General features: G+C 42.6%; 2 pseudogenes; both read right to left on the bottom strand.

Moving 5' to 3' along the window:
• Nucleotides 1-3,138: 3,138 nt before the first annotated feature.
• On the bottom strand, nucleotides 3,139-4,131 carry LOC130021946 (olfactory receptor 7E24-like; annotated as a pseudogene).
• A 7,397-nt stretch (nucleotides 4,132-11,528) lies between these two features.
• LOC130021945 (olfactory receptor 7E24-like) lies at nucleotides 11,529-12,453 on the bottom strand (annotated as a pseudogene).
• Between the last annotated feature and the right edge of the window lie 508 nt (nucleotides 12,454-12,961).

The raw sequence follows: 12,961 nt of genomic DNA, 5'->3' as shown, positions 1-12,961 counted from the left end.
TCAATTTTCATATGTTGGTTTAGTTTGGAGGCTACACCCAGCTATGCTCAGGAATTACTCCTGGCCTTGCACTCATGAATCACTCTTGGATTTCAAGATTTCACGATTTCAGTGAACGGGATGCCAGAGATCAAATCTGAGTTGGCTGCATGCACTAAGGCAAGTACCAACCTTGCTGTACGTTCTTCTGACTTTGCTTTATTTTCTAAATGATCAGAAATAGGACAGATTGATGCATTTATCCTATTATCAAATAAATCAAATAGTATATCATATAAATAAATAAATGTGAGGGGAAATGGGCAGTAATATCTGAAAGCATGTAAGGAAAGTGAAAAACTAGAAAGTAGATTTATAGCAAAATATCATGCCCTTAAGTCTTGTCAGACCATTTTAAATACCACCACCATAGAGTTTCCCATGGAGAATGTCATCCCCTTGAACATGTGCTAACATCAAGCCACCAAACCATGACTCAACTATTTTGGAGATTTGTGGATTCGTCGTGTCGTGCAGAGATTTATCTTCATACTGTCTTTTGAAATATTTCCTTCTAGCTGCCCAATTTTCAAAAGAAGGGAACAAGAATGATCTGAACAATCAACTAGTATTCTTATTCTCAGCCCACTCGCCAGCTGTTAGTTTCCTGCTTGGTATGATACAGCTTTAATCTTCGAAGAAGAAATTTTGGGAAAGCTTCCATGGATAACTGGAAAGTTGTCTTGTGCAGGCACTGCTGAATCATATTCAATGGCAAGATCTTAACATTTAAACCCCTTCAAGTGAATCACTCATTCCTGATTCTTACATTTCATTAAATTTTTGCTTTGGGCCACACCTGGCAGTGCTCAGAGCTTACTCCTCGCTGTGCTTAGGGATCACTCCTAATAGTGCTCAGAAGACATATGGGGTCCCAGGGATAAAATCCAAGTCAGACCCATGCAAAGCATGCACCTTACCACTCTATACTTTCTCTCCATGACCTGATTCTTGCATTTTAATCCATTATACACCCCAAAATCTTTTAACTCGTCCATAACAAGAGCTGGGCATTTTGATTTACCATTTCTCAATAAGGACAACTTCCTCTTGAAATTTCTTAGCACTGACTGAATTCATATTTGATATACTAGAGATCTTTAGTCAATTTTTTAAATATTAACAAGTATTCAGTCCTAAGCCGTATTTTCCCCTTTAATTGAGTGAAACTGGCATGGTACCAAATTACTTTGTTGCATGTCTATTTGGTAATTAGTGCATGGCTGTAATAGTCAGAGGTCCTCTATGAAATGTAGGATACTAGAAATTGTATGGACTGAGAATGTATGGGACATTTCTTTCAAATTGCTTTCATATTTCTTAATTTTATTTGTTTAATTAAACCACAGTGAGATACACACAAAGTTGTTCATGATTGGGTTTCAGTCACATAATGTTCCAGTCCCCATCTCTATTCACCAGGGCACATTTCCCACCACCCATGGCCCCGTTTTGCCTCCCCGCCCTGCTCGCAGCTCTTTGGCAGGCACATTTCTTCTCATCTCTCTCTGTCTCTGTCTCTCTCTCTGTGTCTCTGTCTTCTCTGTCTCTCTGTCTCTCTCTTCCTTTCTCTCTGTGTCTCTCACCTTCTTTATCTCTCTCTCTCTCTCTCTGTCTCTGTGTGTGTGTGTCTCCACTTGAGGGAAGTATGGTCTACAGTACAGATACTGAAAATTTATTTTGTATATCCCTTTACCAACTTTCAACACTCAGTTCTTGTCTAGAGTGATCATTTCTAACTATTAAAGTTATACTGGTCCCTTCTCTATCTTAACTACCCTTGGTGCCCCACCACACACACATACATGCACATACACATACACAGACACACACACACACACACACACCCTTTTGGCAAGCTTCCAACCCTTGACCATTCCTCCCGGCCCTATTTTTCCTGGCTATATATCTCACAAATGATTGAAGTCATTCCATATCATATGGTAATTTTTTAATCATCAAATGGTAGTCTGTTGGGTAGTAATTGGCTACCAAATTACACGTAAACAAAATTTTACACATTTGAAATATGTTACCAACTTTAACATGCATATGGGAGAAACAACCCCACTCAGGATACAGTCAGCTGGTGAACACACAAGACAGTGATTACAGAAGATGGAAGACGTGGGAGAGAATATTTGGATCTCCATGTCTATCGGCTTCACCTCCTTGAGGTCACACACTTTGAACTCTAAGTATCTCAGAGAATCTCCCCAAACTAGTCATTCCCATCCAACGCTCCCAAAAATCTTTCCCTAATAAAGTGGCACATGGTAAAGATTGGCACTGACTTGGTTTTTCTGCCAACTGGATTGATTTAAGTTATATATATTTTGGGCAGGGGAGAAGAGAGTCAATGTGTCCTAACCACCAACACTCACATGCTTCCCTTGGCTTCTTTCTTGGCAGAGGGGGATGGGGTCCCTCCAGGTAGTGCACATGGGACAGAGAAGATCTGGAGTTTGAATTGGCACTTCTGTCATTAAAAACTGTATCTCGCTGTTCGTGCTATCTCCTTGGCACCAATGTTGTTTTATTTTCCAGAACGCATCTTTGCATGTGGGAACCCTGAGTTCAGACCTCAATACTGTATTGTTCCCTACCAATGCCAGTAGTAGTAATGGTGACCCCCACCACAAATGGGTACCCCCCCTTAATAAAACCTGATGCTTCCTATATACGGTCAAGACTGAGTAATAGTACCATGTATTCTCTCATACCGTCTTTACCAATAGATTTTATCAGAGCCTGTCTTTCATGAACATAAAAATGAATCATGGGAATGATTAGCGACATATTTATATAAGTATATATATATATATAATGTTGGTCATAAGTGACAAACAACAATTCTAATGGTTGACAGAATTTAGGGGGGATTTTTGACATGCATATCACTGCAGAATATCCCACATTCTTATAAAAGAAGAGCTAAAAGAAAGTCATTTTAAATTTTTTTTCTGTTAAGTAGATTAGGAGATATAAAAACATGGATTAAAATACTGGGGTTATTTGTGATCAGAGATTCATGTTTGGTGATTTCAGATGGCTGGTTTGCAATTATTTCTAATCCTATGATTTAAATCATCACAAGTATTAAGATTGAGTTGTCCTACTGAGAAATTTCTGGAAGGCTTTCTGGAGGTCCTTATTTCTCAGGCTGTATATGAAGGGGTTCAGCATAGGGACCACCATGGAGTACACTATTGATATCAGTGCATCATTTCTGGGAGAATGAGAAACAGCTGAGCTGAGGTAAACCCCAACACCTGTTCCATAATATAAGCAAACAACGGCCAAGTGAGATCCACAGGTGGAGAAGGCTTTGTACTTCCCACCTGTGGATGAAACTCTTGAAACTGATGACACAATTCTCATATATGAGTAAAGAATCCCTGAGATTGGAACACCGCCAAAAATAGCACCAAAAAAATACATCAGTAGGCTGTAAGTGGACGTGTCCCCACAGGCAAGCCACAGGAGTTGAAGGGGTTCACAGAAGAAATGAGGGATTTCCACTTGAGCACAAAAAGTTAGCAGTGATATCATCAGACAGTGCACCTGGGAATCCAAAACGCTGATAAAAACAGACGCCAGAAGGAGCAGTTTACAGAGGCGGGGGTTCATGATGACAGGGTAATGGAGGGGGTGACAAATAGCTACAAAACGGTCATACGCCATCACAGCTAAAACGGCACTGTCCAAACAAGCAAAAATATATAAAAGTGAAAACTGCACCAGGCATCCAGCATAAGAGAGGATTTTGCTCTGAGTGTGAATGTCCCAAATCACCTTTGGCACTGTGGTAGAGGTAAAACCAATGTCAGCCGTGGACAGGGCAGAGAGGAAGAAGTACATGGGGGTGTGCAGATGGGGTTCAGAACTGATGACGAGGATGATAAGCAGGTTCCCCATGATGGTGACCAGGTACATGGTCAGGAAGAGGCAGAAGAGGAGAGGCTTGACTTGTGGATCATCTGAGAGTCCCAGGAGGAGAAATTCTACAACCCTTGATCTATTGTGTGGGTCCACAGAGCAGAGACACCTTTGGATAAATCAATGAAAGTAATTAACAGACATACACGTCATCATCACTGTGTGTATATATTAGGTTGAAGCAGTTCCTAAATGAAGTAACTCTTCTTGAGTTACTATCCACTTGAAGCTATGACTCTTGTCATGACAGTCATTCTATTTTGAAGTCTTTCTCAATGACTTTTCCTCCATTCTTTTCTGCTATAAGCACTGATTTTTGGAAACCTGTAGGAAAGCAACATGACACCAGAAAATACCTAGTGGTTACTGTCACTGTCCTCTCGTTGTTCATCAATTTGCTCGAGCGGTCCCAGTAACGTCTTCGTTGTGACACTTGTGTTACTGTGTTTGGCAAATCAAATACGTCACGGGTAGCTTGCCAGGCTTTGCGGTGAGAGCAAGAGATACTCTCAGTAGTTTGCCAGACTCTCCGAGAGGGGCGGAGGAATATAAAAAATCAGAGCAAAATACTAATCATTCCTTTAAAGTAAATAAAAGGGATATGCAATAGTACAGTGGGTAGGGCATTTGCCTTGCACACGGCCGACCCGGGGTCGATTCCTTCATCCCTCTTGGAGAGCCCGGCAAGCTACTGAGGGTATCCTGCCCACATGGCAGAACCTGGAAAGCTCCCCATGGCATATTCGATATGCCAAACACAGTAACAAGTCTCACAGTGGAGACGTTACTGGTGCCCACCCGAGCAAGTCGATGAACAACGCGGGGGAGAGTGCTACAGTGCTACAGGACATCCAGAATTTGTTGTAAAGAAAAAACAAAGTCCTAATTTAAAAAGTAAAGTAAAGTCCCTCCCATTGATCATCGATTTGCTCGAGCGGGCCCAGTAACGTCTCCATTGGAGACTTTGTTGTTACTGTGTCTGGCATATCGAATACTCTCGGTAGCTTGGCGGGCTCTCCGAGAGGGGCGGAGGAATCGAACTCGAGTCGGCCATGTTGGCTGCGTGCAAGGCAGACGCCCTACCCGCTGTGGAGTGATAGCACAACGGGTAGGGCGTTTGCCTTTCACGCGGCCAACCCGGGTTCGATTCCCAGCATCCCATATGGTCCCCTGAGCACAGAGCCAGGAGTAACCCCTGTGCTTTGCCGGGTGTGACCCAAAAAGCAAAAGCAAAGTCTTAATTAAAGAACATAAATTAGTAGTCTTTTATAATACTCAAGCACAAAGAATTTCCTTCATGTAGATGATTTGATAAAAATAGTACTAATGTTATTTATTTTTTTTTGTTTGTGGGCCACATTTGGTGGTGCTCTGGGCTTATCCCTCGTTCTGGACTCATGGATATCTCTTAGTTTTCCTCAGAGGGACCATATGAGAAGCCAGAGATTGAAACTAGGTTGATAAGTGCCCTTGTCAAGTGCAAGGCAAGTGCCCTCCTTACGATAGCTAACCCTATAAACAGACTTCTTAAAAGTCATTTCTTCCATCATTCATTTATTCTGAAAAAGTAAAAATTACCGAAGGCTGTGATATGTGGAATATAAATGGCTGAAGTGTGCCTCAGAAACTCGTGGAAATTAATTAAAAGACCATAATTTTGTTTTTTTTTGTTGTTGTTGTTGTTCTTGTTGTTGTTATTGTTGGTGGTGGTTGGTTTGGTTGGTTTCTTTTGCCTTTTGGGTCACACCCAGCGATACACAGGAATTACTCCTGGCGGTGCTCAGGGGACCAAATGGGATGCTAGGAGTCGAACCCGGGTTGGCCACATGTAAGTCAAATGCCCTACCTGCTGTACTCTTGCTCCAGCCCCGATAGATATTTTTAAAGATAAATATTTTGTGTTATTTCTCTAAGCCAGGACCTCTGTAGGCTGTACGTCCAGAGGTCCTCATCAGAACCTCATTACTGTACATGAATATTGAAGTTAAGCAGTTCCTAAGTGGAGTAACTCTTCTTGAGTCCTATCCACTTGATATATCCTTCCTATAGCTCAAGGGAGATACCTAGGGAGAGAAAGGCAAGGCTGAGTGTTCTGCTCAAGTCTAAAATTGACTTCCCAGAGGTTAGAGCAATAGAACAGCAGGTAGAGCATTTGCCAAGCACACAACTGACTCAGGTTCAATTCGAGGCTTCCCATAGAGTCCTGTGAGCACCACCAGAAGTAATTCCTGGGTGTAGAGCTGGGAGTAACCTCTGAGCATCACAGGAGTTTATATAAAATCAAATCAAAATGATTTTCCCATAATTTGTTAGTATACAGAAACAGCTTTCATTAAAATTAAACTTAATTTAATTTTAGCTTTGGTGTTAGGTAATCACCAAAATACAGAAATATTTGAATTCATGTAGCCAACATTACCTCAAAGAATTAATAGGAACCCTGTGTTATATATACTCAGCTTAACTGTGAAACACTCAAGTGTACAATGACAGCGCTTACATGTTGTGGGTGAGTCTGCAGAGACAACGTAAAATTACGTGCATATCATTCAAAGGGGCTCACAGGAAGCCACCAGCAATGATATTATTGTTCCTCTCCCTTCAACACAGTAATGAGCATCCGCTGATCCCTGAACATTTTCCTTGTCTGGGGAAGAGTTGTGAAAGATTCTCTTTCTTTGGTGCAATTGGGCCAAGCTAATGGAAGCAAGAAGTACTGCTAGAGAGAGCAGCAGGATTCTTCACAAGAGATCTGAAACCCCCAACAGGAAGAGAAAACATGGGCTCCTCATGTCTCTGCATGGTATCAATGCACATGATGACCCCCATGTCTGTCTCCATGTCCTACTTGTCTGAGTGAAGAGACAAGAGTCAGGACCAGCATCCCCCACCCAGCATCCCCCTCACCACTCACTGGTCCCTGCTGGGTCTCTGCTGGCTCATGCTTGGAGCTGGGGCCGCCGCTCTCTCCTCCCTCGTGAGTGATGAGAGCTCAGACTCTGTGCTCAAGACGGCAAAGGCGGTATAGTCGGGCATGAGCCCGCACAGGTGATGGTGATGAAAGGAACATAAGCAGGAGCCTCACTGAGAAATACCCGCCAGGGCTGCACTGCTGACCCCTTATTGCTCTTTCATGACCTTGAGGGATCAATCACAGGACTCAAGGTGAGAGCCAGTGTTCCTTGTTAGCCCAGTCCCTTAGGGCCCCCTAACAGAAGCACATGAAGAAGGAGATGATGCAATTCTGTAATTAGGAGGCACAGAAGGACCTGCATCTCAATTTACTTGGGCACTTTGCATCATGGGTCTCCAATTTTAAATACTATCTCAAAGTTGAGTCTCTTCTCATTTTTAATTTAGGATTTTGACTAGAAATCTAAAGTGTTTTATTAATCATTCAAACTGATAAAAATACACACCAACATTAAAATCTAGACCTATATCCTTTTTCTCAGTAAATACAAACCTTTTCATTTCCTATTGTGGAGCTCTTCCTTCTTTAAATAACTCCTCTTGTAAATGGCTTCCTTGTATGGATGTACAATGGGCTATATTAGAAATTGTTTGCTTTATTTACTTATTTGTTGCATGTAATTTTAAAAATCTATCAGAGGAGCTGGAGCAATCGCACAGTGGGTAGGGCGTGTGCCTTGCACACGGCCGACCCGGGTTCAATACCTAGCATCCCTTAGGGTCCCACAAGCACCACCAGGAATAATTCCTGGGTGCAGAGCCACGAGCAACACCTGCGCATTGCCGGGTGTGACCTAACAGCAAAAAGAAAAATAATAATAATAATAATTGGGCTGCTGGAGTGATAGCACAGCGGGTAGGGCGTTCGCCTTACACGCGGCCAACATGGCTGACCCGAGTTCAATTCCTCCGCCCCTCTCGGAGAGCCCGGCAAGGTACCGAGAGTATTCGATATGCCAGACACAGTAACAACAAAGTCTCCAATGGAGACGTTACTGGGCCCGCTCCAGCAAATCGACGATCAACGGGAGGGCCTTTACCTTTACCTAATAATTGGGCTGGAGTGATAGCACAGCAGGTAGGGCGTTTGCCTTGCATGCAGCCAACATGGCCGACCCAAGTTCGATTCCTCTGCCCCTCTCGGAGAGCCCAGCTAGCTACCGAGAGTATCTCGCCTGCACGGAAAAGCCTGGCAAGCTACCTGTGATGTATTCTATATGCCAAACACAGTACCAACAAAGTCTCACAATGGAGACGTTACTGGGTCTGCTCGAAAAATAATAATAATTAATTTTTTTAAAAATCTATCAGAGTATTTTCCCAAACTTCTTTTTTTCCCTTTTCTATAGCATTCAAACAAGGTAAATGCTTGTATACTTTTTGTTCGGTTGGTTGGTTCTGGTTTTGGTTATTTTGTTGTTTGGTTTGTTTGTTGAGTTATAAAATTTTCTAATCCCTGTCTCCATTAACCAGTACACATTTTCCACCACAAGTTTCCCTCACTGCCTCTTGTTTCTATGGCTCTCTCTCTCTCTCTCTCTCTCTCTCTCTCTCTCTCTCTCTCTCTCTGTCTCTGTCTCTCTCTGTCTCTTTCCTTTTGGGCATTATAGTTTGCTTGCAATACAGATACTGAAAGTAGATCATGTATATACTTTACCTATTTTCAACACTCAATTCTACTCCCAATCATTTCTAACTATTACTGTCAAACTAGTCCCTTCTCTCTCCTAACCAACCTCTACCCCCCCCACAATCCTACCCACACACATGCACACACACACACACACACACACACATTGTCGCAAGCTTCCTTCTGACCCTTGTTTTAATTGGTGCTGGACATTAGTCTCATACTAATTTTTAGACTCCACAAATTAGTTCAGTTATTCTATTTTATATGGAACATTTCTATCATCAGATGATAGTCTCTTGGCCATTACTTTTCTATAAAATTATACATAAGCAAAATTTTACACATCTGAAATAGGTTACCAATTATTTCATACTGTGGGAGAAAGAACCCCAACCAGGTTACAGTCAGGAGTGTACACACAATTGGCAGTGATGACAGTAGAGGGAGGATGTGAGAGAAAATATTCGAATCTCCATGTCTGTAGGTTTCACCTGTGTCTGCACTTTGAACTCCAAATATCCCAGAGAACCTTCCCCACACTAGTCATTCCCATGGGAAGCTCCCAAAAAATGTTCTCTAATAAAGTGGCACATGAGTAGATATTGGCACTGACTTGCTTTTGCTGCATCTAGACTGTGTGATATATATATATATATATATATATATATATATATATATATTGAGGGAGAAGAGAGTCTATGTTTCTCAACCACCAGTGCTCACATGCTATGCTTGGCTTCTTGCTTGACAGGGAACAGTGGGGTCCCTCCAGATATACTCATGGGACAGAAAAGATCTGACTCTTGAACTGACACTAGAGGCATGTAGAGCATGTATCAAGCTGTTGAAGTTACTTCCTAGGCACCAATGTTGCTTTATAATGCAAAAGCTTATGCTTTTTATGTAGGAATCCTCAGTTCAATCTTTAGCACTGAATTTTTCCCTAACAATGCCAAGAGTTGCAGTACCCATCACAAATCTGTGGCACCACCCTTAAATAAAACCTGAAGCTTCCGGTAGGCAACCAAGACTGAAGAATAGTACTCTGCATTCTTTCACACAAACTTTATCAGTAGATTTGATCAGTCAGATTTTTATGAACATAGAAATTAGTCATGGGAACGTTTAGTAACATATATTTATGTAAGTATATTTATATAAAGATGATTCTGAATTTCAAAATGTTGGGTCATCATTAACCGGCCATGATCCAGAGACTCATAAATAAATCCCAAAAGAGATCAACAAGTTGCAGAGATGCTCCAGATCCCACAGCAAGCTGAGTGATCCGTTGCACCCTAGAGATGGGCAGGTTGCCCAAACAGAGCCTCCGAAGCTGAAAACCTCCACACTCCACAATGACCACGATGCTCTTGGCTGGACTCCACTGCTTGGGATGAGCCTCATCTAGAAATTGATCTGTTGAAAAACTCAGGTATGCAGGTTTTGTGACTGGAATCTCCATGATCCCACGGAGTGGGGAATGGGCTATGTCCTCCTAGCTTCCTGTACTTCTGGAAGCCTGGCAGTCATGCCCATGACTGCCTCTGGCACCCAACAAGCTCATTAATTGGCTGTGATCCAGAGACTCATAAACAAATCTCCAAAGAGATCAAGTTACAAAGAGGCATCTAGACCCTGCACCAGACTCTGTCGTCTTGGGCACTAAAAGTCACCATCCAGTTAAAAATGTAATCCCAGCTGTATCACCCCATTCAAAATGTTTTAATTCCTGCAGTGTATGGCTGCATTCTTACAGCTGTGCAACTCTACACCAATGAAAAACCAGGAATAGCACATCACATTTGATGGGATGTAAAGTAGAAAGCAATCAAACTCAATTCAGAAAATATAAACACACAAGGCTCCACCTATAACAACATGTTAGTAATCTCTTCTCCAAGGGCTTCATACCTCCATGGTGAGACAGAACAATCTTCACAACCTTTTTTTTTTCTTTTTTGGGTCATACCCAGTGATGCACAGGAGTTACTCCTGGTTCATGCACTCAGGAACTACTCCTGGCAGTGCTCAGGGAACCATATGGGATGCTGGGAATTGAACCTAGGTTGGCTGGTGCAAGGCAAACACCCTACTCGCTGTACTATTACTCCAGCCCCCACACTCTTTTTAAAAGGAAATTTTTGAGCACTTTTAGTGAATTATAACCAACATAAAATAAATTATTCAGGGTCTGCTATAGGGGCAGGCTTGAGGGGTGTTTGGAAGATTGAAAACAATGGTGGGAAGAAGGTGCAATGGTGGTGAGATTGGTGTTGGAATACTGAATGTGACACATCATGAACAACTTTATAAAAGTGAATAAATGAATAAATAATTTTTAAAAAGAAAACAAAATATTGGGTCATTGATGACAAATACAATTATTGTAAGGGTTGACAGAATTTGAGGTGATTTTTGACTCATATATTATTGCAGAATACCCCATATTCTTATTAAAGCAGAGCTAAAACAAGCTATTTAAAATTTTCAGTTAACTAGATAAGGAGATGGTAGTGGGGTTGGTGTTTGAATATTAAATGTAATCAGATATTGTGAACTGCTTGATAGCACAGCGGTAGGGCGTTTGCCTTGCACGCAGCCGACATGGACGACCCGAGTTCGATTCCTCCGCCCCTCTCGGAGAGCCCGGCAAGCTACCGAGAGTATCTCGCCTGCACGGCAGAGCCTGGCAAGCTCCCCGTGATGTATTCGATATGCCAGACACAGTAACAACAAAGTCTCCAATGGAGACGTTACTGGGCCCGCTCGAGCAAATCAATGAACAACGGGAGGGCCTTTACCTTTACCTTTAAGTGGATGAGGAGATATGAAAACATGGATAAAAATTTATGTGTGATCGGGGACTCTTGGTTGCTGATTTCAAATGCTGGTTTTGGAATTATTTCTAAGCCTATTATTTAAAAAATCAGAAGTATCAAGATTAAGTCATCCTACTGATAAATTTCTGGAAGGCTTTCTGGAGGTCCTTGTTTCTCAGGCTGTAGATGAAGGGGTTCAGCATGGGGACCACCATGGAGTACACGACTGAGTGCATCATGTCTGGTAGAATGGGAGACAGCTGAGCTGAGGTACACCCCAATGGCTGTCCCATAAAATAAGCAAACAATGGTCAAGTGAGAGGCACAGGTGGAGAAGGCTTTGGACCTCCCCTCTGTGGAAGAAACTCTTAACACTGAGGACACAATTCTTGTATAAGAGTACAGGATCCCTGAGACTGGAACACCACCAAAGAAAACACTAATTAAATATATCAGTAGCCTGTCAGTGGATGTGTCCTCACAGGCAACCCTCAGGAGTTGAGTGGGGTCGCAGAAGAAATGAGGGATTTCCACATGAGCACAAAAGGTTAGCAGTGATATCATCAGGCAATGCATCTGGGAATCCAAAACACTGACAAAAACAGATGCCAGAAGGAGCAGAAAACAGAGGCGGGGGTTCATGATGATGGGGTAGTGCAGGGGGTGACAAATAGCTACAAAGCGATCATATGCCATCACAGTTAGAATGGAACTGTCCAAATAAGCAAAAAGATAAAAAAGTGAAAACTGTATCAGGCAGCCAGCACGAGAGAGGGTTCTGCTCTGAGTGTGAATGTCCCAAATCACCTTTGGCACCGTGGTAGAGGTAAAACCAATGTCAGCCGTGGACAGGGCAGAGAGGAAGAAGTACATGGGGGTGTGGAGGTGGGGGTCAGAGCTGACAGCCAGGATGATAAGCAGGTTCCCCGTGATGGTGACCAGGTACATGGACAGGAATAGGCAGAAGAGGAGAGGCTGGACTTGGGGATCATCAGAGAGTCCCAGGAGGAGGAATTCTACAGCCCCTGTTACGTTGTGTGGGTCCATGGAGCAGAGACACCTTTGGGGAAATCAATGAGAGTGATTAACCGGCGTACAGGTCCTCATCACTGTGTGAACATATTAGATTGGAGCATTTCCTAAATGGAGGAACTCTTCTTGAGTCCTACCCACTTGAAGCTATAACTCTTGTTGTGACAGTTGTGACAATCATTCTATGTTGAAGTCTTTTTTCAGTTACTTTTGCATGCCCTCTTGTTGCTATAATTTTTGAATTTAGCACAATAATTTTTGAAAAACTGAAGGAAAGCAACATGAGACCAAAAAAATACTTAGTGGTTTCACTGATTAAAAAAATCAGAACAAAACACGAATCGTTCCTTTAAAGTAAATAAAAAGTCCGCCTTACCCCTAGGAATCCTGGCGGCCACCATCTTCTAGGACTCAGCAAAAAGCTTCAGGTATGGGTGGTGGTGGTGACAAACCCCAAGCCTCACGGGACAGAGGAGAAGTCAGCCCTTCTCCTTCCCCACCCTCCACTCCGATGGGACTCTGA

This window comes from Sorex fumeus, unplaced genomic scaffold (genome assembly GCF_029834395.1).
Source record: "Sorex fumeus unplaced genomic scaffold, SorFum_2.1 ptg000019l, whole genome shotgun sequence".
NCBI classification, from domain to species: domain Eukaryota; kingdom Metazoa; phylum Chordata; class Mammalia; order Eulipotyphla; family Soricidae; genus Sorex; species Sorex fumeus.
Note: the sequence above shows the minus strand (reverse complement) of the source record. Positions and strands in the feature narration are given on the sequence as shown.